Below are 9,018 nucleotides of genomic sequence, written 5' to 3' on the forward strand. Positions count from 1 at the left end.
AATGGATTCCCAAAGGTTGTGAGGTTTCAAATGATAAAAATAAATCAAGTGGACCCACATTTGTAAGGGTTGTAAGGGGACCAAATCTTGTTGCTTGAATTCTTTTTTATGCAAGGAAACTAGAAGAACATGAGGCTCTGAGTCATCTGATCAGGTTCTTGGAAGGAAAGGATTAAGACTGGAACTGAATTAAGGGTGTGTACCAGTCCAAGCCTTTTCAAAAGTCAAAAGAAACTTCTTGATCACAAACAAATGACTCATTGAAGGGACTTCATAAAAGGATAAGACCTTCCTTATCTATGCCTTTGTTTTTAATTACTAATTCATGTTTAATTCTCTTTTTCAAATGAGTAATTACATCTGTTTTGAACCTTTCTCAGTCTATGCTTGAAATTCTCAATCTTCCAACATGCTGCAGAAAAACAACCGATTGTTTCCTCGAAACAACCGATTGTTTCCTCGAAAAAACCGATTGTTTCTTCTCTGACAGCACTATGAAAGAATTGGATTAATTTCTTTATGCATCCTGATCTTGCCGGTGACTTGTCTGTTGAAGGCCCCGCTACGTCTAACTCCGCCTTCCGTAAGTCAGTGAACAAAACCACCAAAGAGTCGTTTACTCTGAGTCTCTGTGAGGACCGTGCACTCTGCGAATTCTCTCTCTTCTCTCTGTGCGAAAACTAGATCTTTGCCAGTATCAAAACTGATCCTACCTGTTGACCGGAACGTTGGAAACTGCCTCGTCAAGGGATCGACGTGCGCACCGCTTCTCACCTCCGTTCCTCCTCGGGATCTATCTCAAGAACCTGCAAAGAAACAGCACGGCGCCGCTGCGGCCGATCGCACTCCAACGCTCAAGTCAGTGACGGTATCACCAAATACTAAGAACAAGAACCGTGCAAATCCTCTCTCACAGTCAGCTCTATCACTCGCAAGCGTAAAGTGTATAAACTGAACGTGCGTACCTCAGAAAGTTGTTAAGAACTCTTATATACCTGGTAGCTTTCTCTCTCCTGGCAGTTACAGATTTGGACACGTGGCTCGCATCCAACTGTACACGTGCCATCATCTGGAGGGTCCCTGACTTGGCGCTGCTTCTACTCTCATTTTGGCTAAGTTACTTATGCATGGTACTGCCCAGTGCATAGCTAACTTAGGAGTGCGATCTCTACTGGAACGGGCGAGTTGGGGGCCTTCATACTGCTTCCCTGTGGTCTCGCCGGCCGCCTTTATAATCTGCTCCTCCTTCATCTTCGGCGATGTGTTTGCTCTGGCGATCTCCAATGACTAGGTCGCCTGAATCTACATCTGGCGACTTCATCTTCAACCTGGCGATCGCCTATTCTGGTAAGCTGGAAATCGGAACACGCCAACTTAACAATTGGCGACTTACACGTGCCCCCCGACTTCCTTCCCTTCTGCCCCCCTGGCGCCTTGTCAACACGCCTATATTGTAGCAGGATGCCACGTCATCACACCCGACCACCAGGGCGGTACAAAAACGTACCCTTGAAATGAGCATGGAAGGCCTATATATACCCTGCCCTGCGCCCAAGCTATTTGCGTACGAAGTAACTTAGCGTGTTTCATGTGTCGGGTGTCTCGGGCAACCTTAGCCTGAGTACCAGGTGCGACTTGGACAAGCGCGCATACCAGGTATCCCCTGTCGCGTGAACGATCACCCCCTCCTGCCTGCGTACGTTATGTGGGAAGGAGCACCGACCGACTGCCAGCGCCCTTAGACCACTCTCATGCATGGTACTGAAAGGTGCATTACCTCTCTGATCTCTGACCCTCTGCCACATAAGGCTCATATGCGACGCCCTCACCAGGAATCCATCTCGTTCCCAGTTTAACCGCGTGTAACACTACGACCGATCAGCCTCGCGGCTCATATCGGTAATGATCACCGATCACCCCCCCCCAAGTGACCTTCTTCAAGACACATCAGCTTCCCTGGCCCACATGGCCCACTAAGAACAGCCCATGTGGCCATCAGTCGCTGACGTCACTTGAAACAGATGACCGACCGGATCACAAGCCCCCCAGTCTCGAGCTGCGCATTCGTTCTTAGCGAAGAGACTAAGTGCTCGCTCTCGGTGGCCACGTGGCAAGTGACGCCACGTCACGTGTTGTGCTTTAAGTGACGTTACGCTTTCCTTCCCTAATCTTGCGACACGTGTACGCATCAACGGTTAGCGTGAAGCGTCGCTTGCAGTTCCTTTATTAAAAAACTTTACGCGCCTCTACTGTTCCATTATCTTCCCTAACACGTTTCTCTGCAACCTCTCGAACCTTCTTCCGCGATGCATCTTCCTCGTTTCCAGGCTCCCAGAAATCGTTCGCGATCACCAAAAGGTACTTCTTTTCTTTATCTATGGCGTATTTGGACATTTTCTGCCGATTGCATTGCTCAAAAACTGCATTTATTCATGCACCATGAGTCACTTTCCCTCTTCTGCACTGTATCAAGGCCTCTTCTGACTCTTCTACGTTCCACTTCTTCTTCCTATTCATTGCTGTCATTTCTTTACCCCTTCGAACCATAGCATTTGCTCCCTTTGTCTTTTTCTAGTTTTTACTGATTCCTCACCTTTTCCCTTCTCCATTGTAGTTACAGACAATGGCTCGCACCAAAACTACCGCGCGCCTTGCCTCGTCTTCTGGTGCACAGCCTTTCGCCAGTGCACCTTCATCGCCCTCAACGAGCGCTACCCCCTCGGCGGGTACACAACCCAGGGCGACGCTCGCTCCACAAGACTACGCGCAAGCGTACAAGTGGGCTTCCCTCCACCTACTCGCCGAAACGTCCAGCCAGCTCCCAGCCGATCACCTCGCCACCCTGCTGAAGGGTGTTGAGGATGAGCCTTCATGCGCCATCGACCGGGAGGACTACCGAAATCTGGGCGTGCGCATTCCCTCCCTGGCATGCCTATCTGCGCAGACGATAGGGCCACCAATGGGGTGCCCTTTACATTCATTTACTCGGCGATCTTTAAAAGGCTCCGCCTCCGCCTACCCTTCACCTTCTTTGTGAAGGAGCTCCTTACTGAGCTGAACGTTGCCCCGTGCCAACTCCATCCGAACGCCTGGGGCTTCATCCAAGCATTCGAAATCCTATGCAACCACTTTGGGCACCCTCCATCGACCGACGTCTTCCTCTACTTCTTCGAGGCTAAGAACCCGGGTGATAGATCGTGGGTCAGCCTAAACGGTGTGACAGGGAGGGTGATCTTGGGTCTGTATCAGCAATCTTTCAAGGATTGGAAGGGCAAATTCTACATGATCACTTCCAACAGACACAGCCCCTCCCTTCTCGAGGGCTTTCCCCTCTACTGGGTTCCTAAGGTGGAATTTAGGAAACCCCGAGGCTTGGAAACCATGGCCCCATACGAGCGCGAGCTGTGCGGCCTCTTCTCCGGCTTGGGCGCCAATTTTGGCTCTTCCACCATTATCAAGCACGAGTTCGACGCCGAGAAGCTCGAAAGATACATCGGTTTGTTTCCTCCTCTCTCTTCTACCTGCCAATACCTAGGGCCTCCAATTCGCTTCTTTCCCAACATGCCCCTCGTGCCTACACTTGCTAACCACCTTTCCATGTTTGAACTGCTTGCTTTCTTCAGCCTTGGTATGCTAACCTTTTGCTATGTTAAATTGATGCAGATATGACTTCTGACAAGGAAAGGCGGCAAAGGCTGCTCGCTCTAGCCAGAAGCCGTCGGGCTGCTGAGGAGCCTTCTGAGGTGGAGGCGATCGCCGAACCCATTCGTGCTTCTCCCATCTCGGTCGCGCCTGCTGAAGAGCGCGAGACCAGGGGTGAAAAGAAAAGGAAACGGTTGGTGAAGGCCCCCACCACCGTCGTAACCATTGAGGAGGAGAGCTCTGGGTCCCCTTTGGTCCAACGAAAAAGGAAGGGAACCGAGGGCCCCGAGGGTGATGCTGACCCGCTTCCTCAAGCCCCTGCCTCCCCCGAGCACCCTCTATCGCCAGCCCCCCTCTCCTCCCCACCCCCAGCAAAGTCTCCTCCTCCGACTCACGCAGCTGGGAGTGGGATCGTGCGCTCGGAGGGAACCCCTCGCCCCCTATCATCGTCGCGCCCCCAAGACTCTGCCACCGCATCTGAGGGTGGTGGTGAGAGTTCCTTCCAGGCGACGGGCCCCAGCTCCGAGGGACTTCCCAAGGTTCTCCGCCTGACCAAGCAGCTGCTACAAAATCAAGAGCTGGTTAAGTGGAGCTCCAGTGAGGTGGACCTCCATCTGGCCCGCCAGATGGTGCTCTCCTTGGAATTTTCCACGCAGCATCGCCGCCCCGAAAAGCTAGAGGGTAAGGTGAAGGAGTTGCTTAGCCAACAGGAGTCGCTGCGAAGTGACTATGAGGCTTTGCAAGATACCAACGACATGCTGAAGGACATGCTGGAGGAGTCCAAAATGGCGCGCGTCCAACAAGTCCAAGAGACCATCAAGACTGAGATGTTGATGGGGGATGTCGTCGCCGCCCTCGACTTCTAGCTGCTGGAGACTACGGGTAAGGCCATCCAACTTGAGGCCGAAACTGCCTACATGCGTCAACAGAATGCGAACTTGACGGAGGCCCTTGCCGCGAGTGACCGGAAGCTCAAAGAAGCCGAGTCGACCATTGCCATCCTGACCACCGAGAAGGTCGCGCTCGAGACCGAACAGGCTGGGTTCGAGGCCGAGAAGACCAAACTATGGGAAGAGGCGGCCGACACCTTTGCTGAGGGTTTCAACTTTGCTCTTGAGCAACTCAAGTGCGCTTTCCCAGAGGTCGACCGCTCCCAGCTATCCATTGAATTCGAGGTGGTGGATGGCAAGGTCGTCCGTCCCTGATTGCCCTTGATGTGGCCTTCCTTTATTTTGATCATAAACATTTGCCTTGTGAAAACTCAAACTTGTAGATTTATTAAATTCTTCTCTTTTGTTATTGCTTGTGTGGCTGTGCACCTTCTTGCTCTTATCTCTTCCTACGTGTGATTATTGTTAACCTACACGAGCTTGATACCAAACCTTAATTGTATTTGAACTTCTTTTATCTCTAACTTTGATCACAACGAGCAACCCTTGATAACTGATCCGGCGCAAGAACTTGCCTGAAATAACTTTGATCACAACGAGCAACCCTTGATGCCCGATCGGTTTTAAACCACAAGCAATAACTTTGATCATAACGAGCAATCACCGATAACTGATGCTACCATCTTCTCATCGATCTAGGATGATGCCTTGTTTCGGGAGGAAGAGTGTTTCTCGACAACCTCTCTTCCCTGGCCCAAGGCCATCGTTCCTCAGAGCTTCAGGTGGTACTGCCATCTTCTCACTCCTTGGGTGAGAAGGTATTTGACTAAGAGTCCTACCGAGCCAATATTGACGCTATGCCACTTGGGTAAAGGCGTTTCTCGAATCCTTCCTTTCCCTTCTTTGGGCTTACTAGCGTCCCTGGCGTTTCGAACTTACTGCTTGCACTCACGCCTGGGGTGAGGAGGACTTAGACCGGTTGCCTTCACTCGCGCCTGGGGCGAGGGAGGCTTAACCGATCACCTGTACTTGCGCCTGGGGCGAGGAGGATTTTAAACTCAAAACTTTGCAAACTTTTATACTGATAACCTCTTTTTATTTCTGGGAAAAAGGGTTTACCCTTGAACTTGTTCACATTGCTCACCCTGCGAAAACGCGGCTTCATTACACATTTTAACTAAAATAGAGTTTTAAGTGCGTGTCGTTCCACGTCCTGGCGATCACCCCTCCATCCAAGGTCTCCAGCCGATAAGCACCGTTCTCCAATGCCTCCACTATTCTGAACGGGCCGGTCCACTTGGGAGACAGCTTATTTTCTATCTCGTGCTGATGCGCTTTCCTCATCACCAGATCTCCCTCCTGGAATCGCCTTTGCCTCACCTTGGAGTTGTGCCTTCGCTCCACCCTTCTTTTTATAGCTTCAGCGCTAATCCTGGCCTCTTCTCGTATCTCATCCAAAAGGTCTAGATTCACCTTTCTTTCCTCGTTGGACTTCTCTGCCACGAAATTCAGAAATCTTGGTGAATTTTCTTGTATCTCCACAAGAATCATAGCGTCCGACCCATAAACCAAACTGAAGGGTGTCTCATGGGTGCTAGATTGCGGAGTGGTGTGATAGGCCCATACGATCCTGGGAACTTCTTCCGCCCACGTTCCTTTGGCCTTTTCTATCCTTCTCTTTAGCCCTCTGAGCAGCACTCGGTTGGCCGATTCCACCTGCCCGTTCGTTTGAGGATGTTCTACCAAGGCGAACACCTGCTGTATTCCCACCTCCTCGCATAGGCTCCTCAGCTGGTGACTTGTGAATTGGGTTCCATTGTCGGAGACGAAACGCTTGGGCACTCCGAAGCGGCACACCACGTTTTTCCACACAAACTGTTGAACCTTGTGAGCAGTGATCTGCGCGACCGGCTCTGCCTCCACCCACTTCGTGAAATACTCGATGGCGATGATCAAGAACTTCATCTGCCTGATCGCCAGGGGAAAAGGTCCCAAGATGTCGATTCCCCACGTGTGGAACGGCCAAGGGCTGTGAATCGACCTCAGTTCTTCGGGGGGCGCCTTGTGCCAATCTGCATGCTGCTGGCATTGCTTGCACCGCTGAGCGTAACCTACGCAATCTTCTCTCAACGTTGGCCAATAGTACCCTGCACGGAGAACTCTTCCCGCCAGGGCGTGACCACCGACGTGGCTTCCACATATTCCCTCGTGGAGCTTTGACATGAGCCTCGTGCACTGCTCTCCGTGCACGCATACTAACACCGGATGGGTGAACCCAAATCTGAAGAGATCCCCATCGATGAGAGTGAATTTACTCGAGCTTTTCTTTATCCTTTTTGCCTCTGCTGGCTCCAGCGGAACCACCCCATCTGCCAAATACCGCTGGTATGGCGTTATCCACGTGTCAACCCTTCCAGCGGCGTCAACCTCCATCACCTCATTGGATGTCATCGGTCGCGCTCTCACTCTCGGTGCTCTTAAGGTTTCTTGAGTGAGAGACCGATGACTAATCGCTATACGCTCCCTCGACTTGCACACTTGCAGCACCTGGTTGTCCGTTACAAACGCGCGAGGCACCTTCAACGTCTCCTGGATGACGGTCCTCTGCCTTCCCCCTTTGCCCGAGCTGGCTAGCTTGGCGAGCAAGTCGGCTCTGGCATTTTGTTCTCTTAGTACGTGGATCAATTCAAACGTTGTAAAGGACACCTTCAAGGTGCACACATACTCGAGGTACGCAGCCATCTGGGGGTCTTTGGCCTGGAATTCTCCTGTTACCTGCCCAACGACCAACAGGGAATCGGTTTTGGCCATCAACCTTCTCGCACCCATCTCCTTTGCCAGCAACATTCCGGCGATCAGGGCCTCGTACTCCGCCTGGTTGTTGCTGGCTTTGAAGGCGAAGCGCAGGGACTACTCGATCAGCACCCCGTTCGGGCCTTCCAGGATGACCCCCGCGCCACTCCCCTGTTGGTTTGAGGATCCGTCCACCTATAAGACCCATTGGAAAACCGACCCCTCTGGTGGTGCAGCGCCCGATGTCAACTCAACGACGAAATCCGCGAATACCTGCCCCTTGATCGGTCCTCGGGGTTCGTATCTGATGTCGAACTCAGATAATTCCACGACCCACTTCACCATCCTTCCTGCCACATCTGGCTTTTTCAGCACCTTCTGGATGGGAAGATCAGTCATCACTACAACCGTGAAGCTGTGGAAGTAGTGACGTAACCTTCTCGCCGAGAACACCACCGCCAAATATGCCTTCTCCAGAGCCTGATATCTTACCTCAGGGCCTTGCAGCACCTTGCTTCCAAAATAAATAGGTCTCTGGGCCTGGTCCTGCTCCTGGACCAGCACTGTACTGACCGCCCTCTCTGTTACAGCAAAGTACAAACGGAGAGGGGTGCCCGCCTGTGGCTTGCACAGCACCGACGAGCTTGCCAAGTATGCCTTAAGCTTAACGAACGCCTCCTCACACTCCTCGGTCCAAACGAACCTGCTGTTCTGCTTGAGACACTGGAAGTAAGGATGGCCCTTCTCCCCCACAGCGAACATGAATCGCGACAATGCCGCCAGCCGACCTGATGTGATTCCACTAGCACAATTAGAATGATTCTTCACATTCTTAGGAATCATCTTGAGTTGGTTAAGAGTTAGGCACTTTATCATAGAAATGGATCAAGGTTCTATGAACAAGAACTCACCAAAACTAGTGCCAAAACACAAACTCATATAGAAGATCCAATTATTGTCAAATTGAACCAACAAAAAGAGGTAAAACTTAATTCCACCGAATAGAATTGGAAGGGAAGCAAATTGAACCGAACAAAATGTAAAAGAAAGGCATAGAACTGAAAATAACATGCTAGAAAAAGAAAAGAACCGAACCAAACACAATTTAGAATAAGAACAGCTGCTGGAAAACTTAAAAACCGAACCAAAAACAGCAAAGAAACAAGCTAAGACAAGGAATTAACAAAGAAGAAAGGAAGGAGAAGAGAATTGCTCATGAAGATGGATGAATGATGGATGATCTCACCACTAGAAGTGTGGTTGCTCCTAGATGAGAGTGCTGCCGCCACTTGAGGACACCATGGATCCTTCAAGATAAGACTAGAGAAGAAGGCTCAAAAGCTCTCCAATGCTCACTCCAATTTTGAGTATAGTTTCTTTAGATAAATTCCAATCTGAATTTTTACAAAGAGAGCACCTCTATTTATAGCCTAAGGTGCTGAAATGCAAGCAACAAAAATTCAAAAATTCCCTCCTAAGAGACATCTAGAATCGGCGCCAAAACACAAGCATGAGGAAGGTGTGACTCCTTCCTTCACTTTGGCACCTCCTATTCTACTTCTACACCTATCTACTAACACACCCCCCCTAAAGCTCCTAACTAAAGACTAAAAGATGCTATAACAATAGAGGTTTCTAATGTTTCCCTCTAAGCACCTTCAACTAAAGAAATTACAAAAAGAGAAAATAAATG

This window comes from Phaseolus vulgaris, chromosome 8 (assembly GCF_000499845.2).
Source record: "Phaseolus vulgaris cultivar G19833 chromosome 8, P. vulgaris v2.0, whole genome shotgun sequence".
NCBI classification, from domain to species: Eukaryota; Viridiplantae; Streptophyta; class Magnoliopsida; order Fabales; family Fabaceae; genus Phaseolus; species Phaseolus vulgaris.